This window comes from Papilio xuthus, unplaced genomic scaffold (assembly GCF_000836235.2).
Source record: "Papilio xuthus unplaced genomic scaffold, Pxut_1.1 DF827597.1, whole genome shotgun sequence".
In the NCBI taxonomy this organism is placed as follows: Eukaryota; Metazoa; Arthropoda; class Insecta; order Lepidoptera; family Papilionidae; genus Papilio; species Papilio xuthus.
In genome coordinates this window covers 10533-18859 of record NW_013531052.1, presented here as the reverse complement: position 1 = coordinate 18859, position 8327 = coordinate 10533, and the positions used below count along the sequence as shown (strand labels likewise).

At 42.1% G+C, this 8327-nt stretch overlaps 1 long non-coding RNA gene across 1 annotated transcript in view; it reads left to right on the top strand.

Annotated features, from left to right (window-relative positions):
- The first annotated feature begins 2374 nt into the window (after positions 1–2374).
- LOC106118408 (uncharacterized) overlaps positions 2375–8327 on the top strand; it is a 7899-nt gene continuing 1946 nt past the window's right edge. Inside the window, exons 1-2 of the long non-coding RNA XR_001227920.1 lie at positions 2375–2469; positions 6731–6929. This is a non-coding gene — a long non-coding RNA (uncharacterized LOC106118408). The remainder of the gene's footprint in view (positions 2470–6730; positions 6930–8327) is intronic.

The following is an 8327-nucleotide window of genomic DNA, read 5'->3' as shown; positions in this document are numbered from 1 at the left end:
GACAGGCGACAGCTGGCACTGTCCCCGCTCCACCGCCGCTCCGCCACCGCCACACGGTCCAGTCAACTTCTTGCTCTTCTTATCTCCATTACCAGATGAAATATTACTTACTATTTAGTTCAAACTTTCAATATAAATCAAATAACCAAATTTATTTCAACTTGAGCGACCTCTAAATAGGCACTTTGTATGGATTCGAAGTTGTAAGTAAAACGAATAAAATATATAAATACATACATACAAAGAACTAGTTCAATTTGTATATATTTTACAAATGCAATGCATCGCTCCGAAAATAATACAATATAATAGAAGGAAAAAGATTCCTCGTTCTCTCACTTGGGAAGACTGACGGGAAATACGGTTTTATTATCTCTAGAGCAGCAGCATCCGGTCAGCAACGAGCTCACTTCCGGTGCCATTTTCATAAAAAAGACATCAACGACTATGACACATTTCTCGTGTTTGTAACACAACGGTAAAAGGAACAAATCCATACATGCAATGACTAGTATGGGCGTCAATAGATTACCCAGACAACCAGAAATGGTAACTGTTGGCTTAATTTAAATACTCAGTTATTTGTAATATTTATGTTTGTATAAGGTGTGTGGTTTAATCTTTAATTCGTTTAATAAAAAGTTTTTCTTTCTTTCAAACTGGCATATCTACATACATCGCTGATTCCTCTTCCCTTCGCCGGGATTTCCTTATTAGAATATAATTGGAAGAGTAAGAAATAGTCTCCGGCTCTGTCGTCACCTCGCTCATCGGAGGACTTTCGGTGTTCGGAGAATTTTGACAGAGATAGAGTAACATCTTATGTCAACATCTGAAGAAACAAAAATCGAGTCCTTTCTCTCCACAATATTACTACTGACATAAACCAATTACTAAAGGATGAAGGTATCCTGGTTTTCAAAAAGTAAATCCTTAAGTAATAACAGTTGTTACGTCGACGAAAACAAATTACATAGACTTGGATATATTGATAAATATTTTTTCTGTGTTTTTTTACTTCTTGTTTGTTTTGTATAAAATACCAGTTGATGGATTAATAATCAGTTTTATTGTGGTGTATATTGTATTTGTACTTTTGTTAAAGTTGCATAATTTGTTAATTTATCTGTTTTGTTTACGTGTATAATAAATACATAGCACAGCACTTACTTAATTGTATCAACGTGCGAATGAATTACAATTATATTATAAAAAAAATACCCAAAAGAAACGTTCGTTATTCTTCCTTAATACTCTCATCTGTGATTAAAAAGAGCTCAGATGTTTCTCGGTGTACTGTTTTATCTTCAATCTACATATATGTCAGTATTGTCATTATACATGCACGTGTAGCCAATGCGTAAATACTGTATGTATAATGCTCACGCACATGCCATTGTGACCCTCTAGCAGGCGTCATGTGTGTTTGTGTGTGTGTGCCTACTTCGCCTCTTCGGTTTTTTTACTCGCTACTTTTTTTACTCCGCTTTATTACATCGCGCTCATAATATAAGCTTTATCACATATCATTAAAAATATTTAATATTTGCCTCTTACGTATTACATTGTATTGCAGGTTGACATCCAGTACAATGTAGAACGGACGGAGAAAAAATAATTTTAGCGTATGTTATAGTAGTCCGCGGCGCACCCGCTGCGACGCTTCATGTAAACAATCGGTTATATAAAATAAACATATTCCTGCGTGTGTGGGAACAGCTCGTAATAATGAACTTGATTAGTTATTGCATATACAGTTTAAACTGATTCGGTTCGGAGAGTAACTGACGTACTTGTTTCTTTGCTGATTCGATATACGAAAATTGAACGACAAGTTATTCGTTGTAAGGCGTAGCGCGGGAGTAATTCCCCGATGAGTGTGCGTGGAGAACGCCAAATTCTAGTCCCCTTCCTCTGCGACCCATTTTTTTATAAATAAAGGAAGGGAAGGGGATGTGGACTCGACGGGATAAGAAACGTGTAGGAAATACTTTTATGCCGTAAATTCCCTCAACTGCCTGTGTAAGGCAACACGCAACTAGTTGCATATTTGTATCTACGAGCAGCAATAACTTCGCTATTTCAATGACATTAGATTAATACCTACTATAAAAAAGACAATATGGAAATGAGTCGCGGGTGGTCTCGCTAAGGTATAAATTGTTTGCGTCATAATAAAATATTCGATATCATAACGCTAACAATCTACCCTTCAGATCCACCCTCATGATGTGTACACAACACGTCAACACAGAGATCCAGAAGTATTGTATTTGTTCATGTTGCGTGTGCGCAGAGCTTACAGAGGGGTCGGGGACAGGGGGGGGGAGGGTGCTCCCGCCGCCGCCAGAACGCCGCTAGTGTCACGCTTGCTTTTCTGGGCGACGGACGTATGTTTTGTGAGTGTATACAGTGTGTCACATGCCGCGGGAAAGCTTACGCCTTCATCGGAACGATTTACTTTGGAGGGTGAGTCGATTAGTGGAGTCATGTGGCGCTTATCCCATTGAACCTCGTTGGCGCGAACCGTCAAACAGATTTATTGGAACGACAATCGAAATATCGGCTTATATCGAGAGCGTGTTTGCCTGTGCCTGAGCAATTTCTGGCATGAAAAGAATGTCACCGTGCGCTATTTTTTACAAATGATCTGTTTTAAATCTCAACGATACTAATGTTTGCCGGTCGCACAGTATTCTATACCCTATTTTTTAATCAGGAACTAAATGAAGTGGGTTACCTCAAACATTTCATGGGTTGTCACTTTTTTGCTCTTTTTAAATAGTTGTATGCTAAGATGTGCCATTACCGAAAAAAGAGAAAAGTTTGTTGTTGTTAGGGTTCTTATTTAAAACGTAATAATATATTTAAGAAAAATTTAAAAACACTCATTTATTGGTATTGATCGCCTTTTTGCCTTACAAATTGCTTTCGCGCCGCAGCGCAACCTGAGACTCCGACCCTTCTCGTAATAATAATTAGGGTTGCAGAGATCATTTGATCAAATATACCTCGGGCACAATTTGATAGTATAGAATACGCTGTTGTTACAATATTTGTTCTCAAGGCGTACAATACGCAGTAGTTATTTTATGGCATGAATTGTGAAAATTGCAGACGCACAGGAGTAGCTTGGAGTCCTTACATCAATGTTGAACTTACCAATGGTATTTAATAACGTTCCGGATCGCGCTCGACAAAATAATTCTTACCAGATTGGTAAAATACCGACGAGCTGCATGATTGTCTAAATTTGCGAATGTAGAATACGCGAAAGATCTGCTGTCCTCCTCCACTTTACGGGTCTAATTGTTATGTGTATTTTCCCGGCGAATCAATAAGTAAACTAAGCGAACTAACATCTCTACACCTTTGCCATTCTATACTATCCGGTTGCTTTGATTTCTGTGGATTAGATAAGAAATCTAGATTACTGTAAAAAAAAACATGAAACGATTGTAAAGGAACCTTTCATATCGCTATTTCGTTACGTTGGTTTGACTGTAAAATTGGTTTAATTTACTTTGTCTTCTTTATTCTACGAGCATTGGGCCATCGTGGTTGACTATAGCGCAGTCAGCCCTAACTTGGGTAGGCTCCGAGCCCCTCAAAGGGGACATACAGTGAGCTGATGATGAGTTAGTCTTCTTATATTCTCTTGTTTTATTATAATGACGCTTGTCCCTGCATGTTTTGCAAGGTGTTCGCAAGGGCTGGAGAGGGTAGCGGGGGACAGGAAGAGCGCACACAAACTACAACTATATTATATTTGTTTGACATTTCAAAATACGAGCGAGAGATGTATTTAATTATAGGCCACGTACGCGTGGACGCTAATTCGGGAGCGCTATTGTTAGGTCGCCTAGCGAACGCTCTTAGGTTAATGCCTGCTAGAAGACGCGCGTGCCGAAAGCCCTCCCTCCATCCGCCTCGCCCCGCACGCGTCACGCGCCCCACATAAACACACGCATGGCTATTTTAAACTGTCTTCAAAATATGATCATAGACATAATATTTGATGCCATTTGTCAAGCGGAGACGAAGAGAATCTTCAGCTTCAGCTCAGCACTGAGGCGGGGTGGACTGTGGAAGAATGGACGCAGTGTCAAGGTCGACACGCGGCAGTAGAGACGCAACGCAATTTTACTGGGTATACACACGATGTTTCAGCTCTCGAAGGGACGAACAGGAGTTTTTTTTTTACATTATGAGGCGGCAAAAGTGCAAGCGAGCACTTGAATTCTCCAGGAGAGGATGCACAAAAAGGAAACCTTCCCATCATTTCCTTAGGACACGGCACTTACACTTCACGCCTGTCTTTTATGTGGTCGTGGTAGTGGTGGTGTGGTGTAGTAGTACTATGCGAAACAACACATTCGTGAACGCGGTAAATTATATTCCTTTTCTTTTTGCCTCAAAGTGATTGGCCTATGTATCTGACGTATGTATATTACCCGCACCTAGTGGCCCATACGATTTTTTTTTCATGACCATGTTTAAGCGCTAATTGCCCGGGCCGGGATCACGATCCCACCTGACGTGAAGTAACCGGCGGACACTGTTAATTACTCTGCGTAGTTGCAGGGTCAATGCGGAAAAATTACCGAAAAAAGTGCGACGACATCATGGCCAAGATTAACGTAGGTTTTAGTACGGGAGCACCGGCGAGCGGCGTCCGGTGTTTTGTGCATTAAACCTATGGTATGTCAAGTTTAATGACTACCTAAACTTTAATAGACGGTTAGTTTGTGTTGTTTTACATGTCCCATGTAATGTTGTTACATTGTCCTTCAGCTCGTGCCGCGCGCTCCTATAAAGTGACACTGTTTACCAAAACAAAAATGTTTTTGTTTATTAACGTTGTTAGTTTAATAAGTGGTATAATATGTAGTAACTGAATGTTCGGCGAGTGGAGCGGCGGCGGCGGCGGCGGCGGCGGACTGCAGAACTGTAGGCGCGACCTCGCGGCTCTATTTCGGTGCTTCCTTGTGGCGTGCGGCTGATGCGGTAACGGCAGATCATCGTTGGCGCATCTTACGTTGACATATTCCCATTTAGAAAATAATTTTGCAATCATTAATGTAGATAAAGTTTTAAAAGTAATTTATTTATTAATATGGAATTTAGAAAGCCACAATAATTGATGCAAGATAATTAGCATAATATGCAATAAATAGCATTTAGTAATTTGGCAGTCAGCGGAAGAAATATATACATGGCATGACGTCATCGGCTGATGGCCATGTATATTGTACAGGAAGTTACTATAAGACGGACACGCAACGATATACAAAATAATTATCTTTATTGGCAAGTTATATCGACCATTTTGTCATATGATGTCTTTGGCATCGGGCCGCACATACCGGCGCCTACTCTAGCCTTTGTCTGTATACTACCAGGCTGCGGGACTGGCGTGTCTTTGTCCTGGACCGTAAGTCGTGCAACAATAATACACACACGCCCACTTCCCCCGGCACAGCTGCGTGCGCCCGGCACGGCCCGGGAACACCCGCGCGCCACTTTCTACAACTTCTCTGCACTATGTAGTACAGTCAAGGACATTTATTTCCTACCCATGACAACATACGCACGTGGAAAATAATGGTTCTTGAGGTCGCAATTTTTCGTGCTATATTCGACCGTTAGTGGTATTGTTGATTATTATTTGACTGTACATGCTATTTTTAAATCGCGTATTGCAAGCAATACTGTAGAAAAACATAATTAATTTAAACTGTGTTAAAAATTCTTTGTCATTTATGTCATTGTTGTCGACTTTGACCCGAATTTTTGTATGCTAATGACTTTTACCTTCATGGAGTATCGACAATTTTAAAAATTTTGAAGTATCCGAGCATCTCCCCTCGTAGCAATAAACTATTGCACGACATTCTGTTTATTAACATCTAGTAGTCTCGTATTATGTTTAGCTGCACACGCACTCTGTTTGTGCAATAAGCAAGCAGCTGAACTGGTAGAAGCGGCGGCTACTAACTCCAGTGGAAACGGAACCAAACGCTGTAAGAAATAGGAGTGACGAGCAACAGCAGATAAGTGGTCTAAGAATCGTTAACTTGCGGTGTATTTGTTGCCGAGTGTCGCATGCGTCGCGGAGCAATTCCTGTAGCTTTAAATAAATCAGGAATGCCTCGATTAGCGGCGAAAGCTATTACTTTAAGAAATTCTCTCTATAAATAGCGAGTCGAGACAATACTACCTTTAAATGTAAGTACGTCGCAAGTCTACGTGTGTGCACTAGCTCGCTCGCATAAACAATATCCGCTATATGTAACGATCGATGATATCGTCATTGTGTCACCTTCAGCTTCGTCACCCTTATTAACTTTAAACATGACGGACCATCCAAAACGTTTTTCTTGAGCTTACGCTCCGGCACGCAGCAGATGAAAGCTATTAGGAACAATGTGTTTCAAACGTTTGCTCAGATCTCTGGCGCGAAAATTATTTAGTGGCCGTTCCGCCCCATGACGTCACGGGTGCAACACAGCTCACACGTGCGCCAAACATCTTTCATATTAAATGTTCATTATTTATTGTTGTAAGTTTAATTTGTTGTAAATCTTTACATCTATAAAATAAATCATAAATCCTATAGCTAGTGAGTTGCAAGCGGAAACATTACCGCTTACGTACCTTCATTTATTTCACGAGTTTCGCTATATTTGAATGAATTCCTATAAAAATTCTATAAAATCCCTTGTGACAGGTGAAGGACTATCACGCGACGCTGAAAACTGCGGGGAGCTGGTACATGGCCGCGTGAAGCGCCCACGCAAGAGGCGTGCGCGGCATGCGCGGCGTGTGTGACGTGTGTGACCGGCGCAGCGTGTGCGACGTGCGCGGCGGGCTCGGGCGGCGCGGCGCTGTGCTGCTGTTGCTGCTGCTAGTGCTCGCGGCAGAGTTGGGTAAGAATTGTACATTTTAATCCAATTTCCTACACTCCGAGGACGTACCGACGTTTTTATGAAATGCACGCAAGCTGTCTGCTAGTACACGACATGACCGCCCGGCGAGGAGGCGACCCGACGACGTTCAATGTTATCGCCGCTATTAATACGGCAATGATCGTCCAGCCTGCTGGCCTCTCCCCGCAACATCTTGATGAGGCCGATTCCACGAGTTCCCGGATAATTTTATTATTTTTTATTCATTTTAACCACTAGAGGGCGAAGAGGATATTTCCCATATTTGTTTAAATAAAACTTTTTGTTCAATGCTTTTAATGTGTTCATGTTTTCAATAATAACTTGTTGCTTGCACATAAATCTTTAGACGTTATGTATAATAGATAATGGTGCTACGACGCTTACCGGGTTCTGCAGGAATAGGTATTTCTATATTAAAATATCATAAATGTTAAGACGAGTTCGATTGATGGCCGGCACTAAGTGACGTAGTAGTGATGCGACCCGCGCAGTCCCGCGGCCGCGCCACAAATAGCTCGGCGCGTGCCGCTCCTCTGCGCGCGTGCCGCCACATCTTTGACATAATAAGAGTTCGCGCAGGAAACGTGAATGGCGAGTGGGCGCGCTGACTCACCCCGCTCGGGCGGCGGCCGGCGCCCCTCTGCGCCCATCTGCGCCGCGCTGGTGCCATGGCCGACCTTCTGCCCCTGGAGTTACATTCCATTCGCCTCATAATTTTATTACCTAGACTAAATTTAAAACATCGCTAATGGTCAATCTAGCAAAGTAACTAAAGTATTTCGCGTGTCGTGTGTAAATATTTAGTGCTGACTACCGCCACTGGAGCAATAAACGATTTGCGGAAAATCACCCGGTCCTTTTCTCCGCATACTGTCAGCGCAGTATCCTTTTACATATATCTCCATCAGTCTTCATAACTGACTCGCTCCCTTCTTACGCATACCCTCGGTGCGATGTAAACACCGCACAATACATGTTTTCCCACAATCTACCACTTTTTTAAACACGAGTCACCATTCGCACTAACCTGTTCACGTTCGGTCACCATTCATACCGCGTGTGCTTTCTACCATTAAAACCGATTAACCGATTAATAGTTTTGGAGAGTAAACCATATTATTCCCTAAACTTGGTGTTATTATTTGTATGTACGTAGCACCCCGTCCACCCTCTTTAAATCAATTAATTCATACTGTCTTTGTCCTCCACTACGAAGTTACAAAGCTACCCACAATCAATTTCATTAACTTTATTTTAGGAGAATCGTAACTCAGTTAAAAATAGCGAGTATGGGAGAGTGTTGCGGATTTCCGGCGCGAGTGGCGCGCGGCAGCTCGGGCCGGGCACGGGTACATCCGCGCGATGAAACTGCGGTCG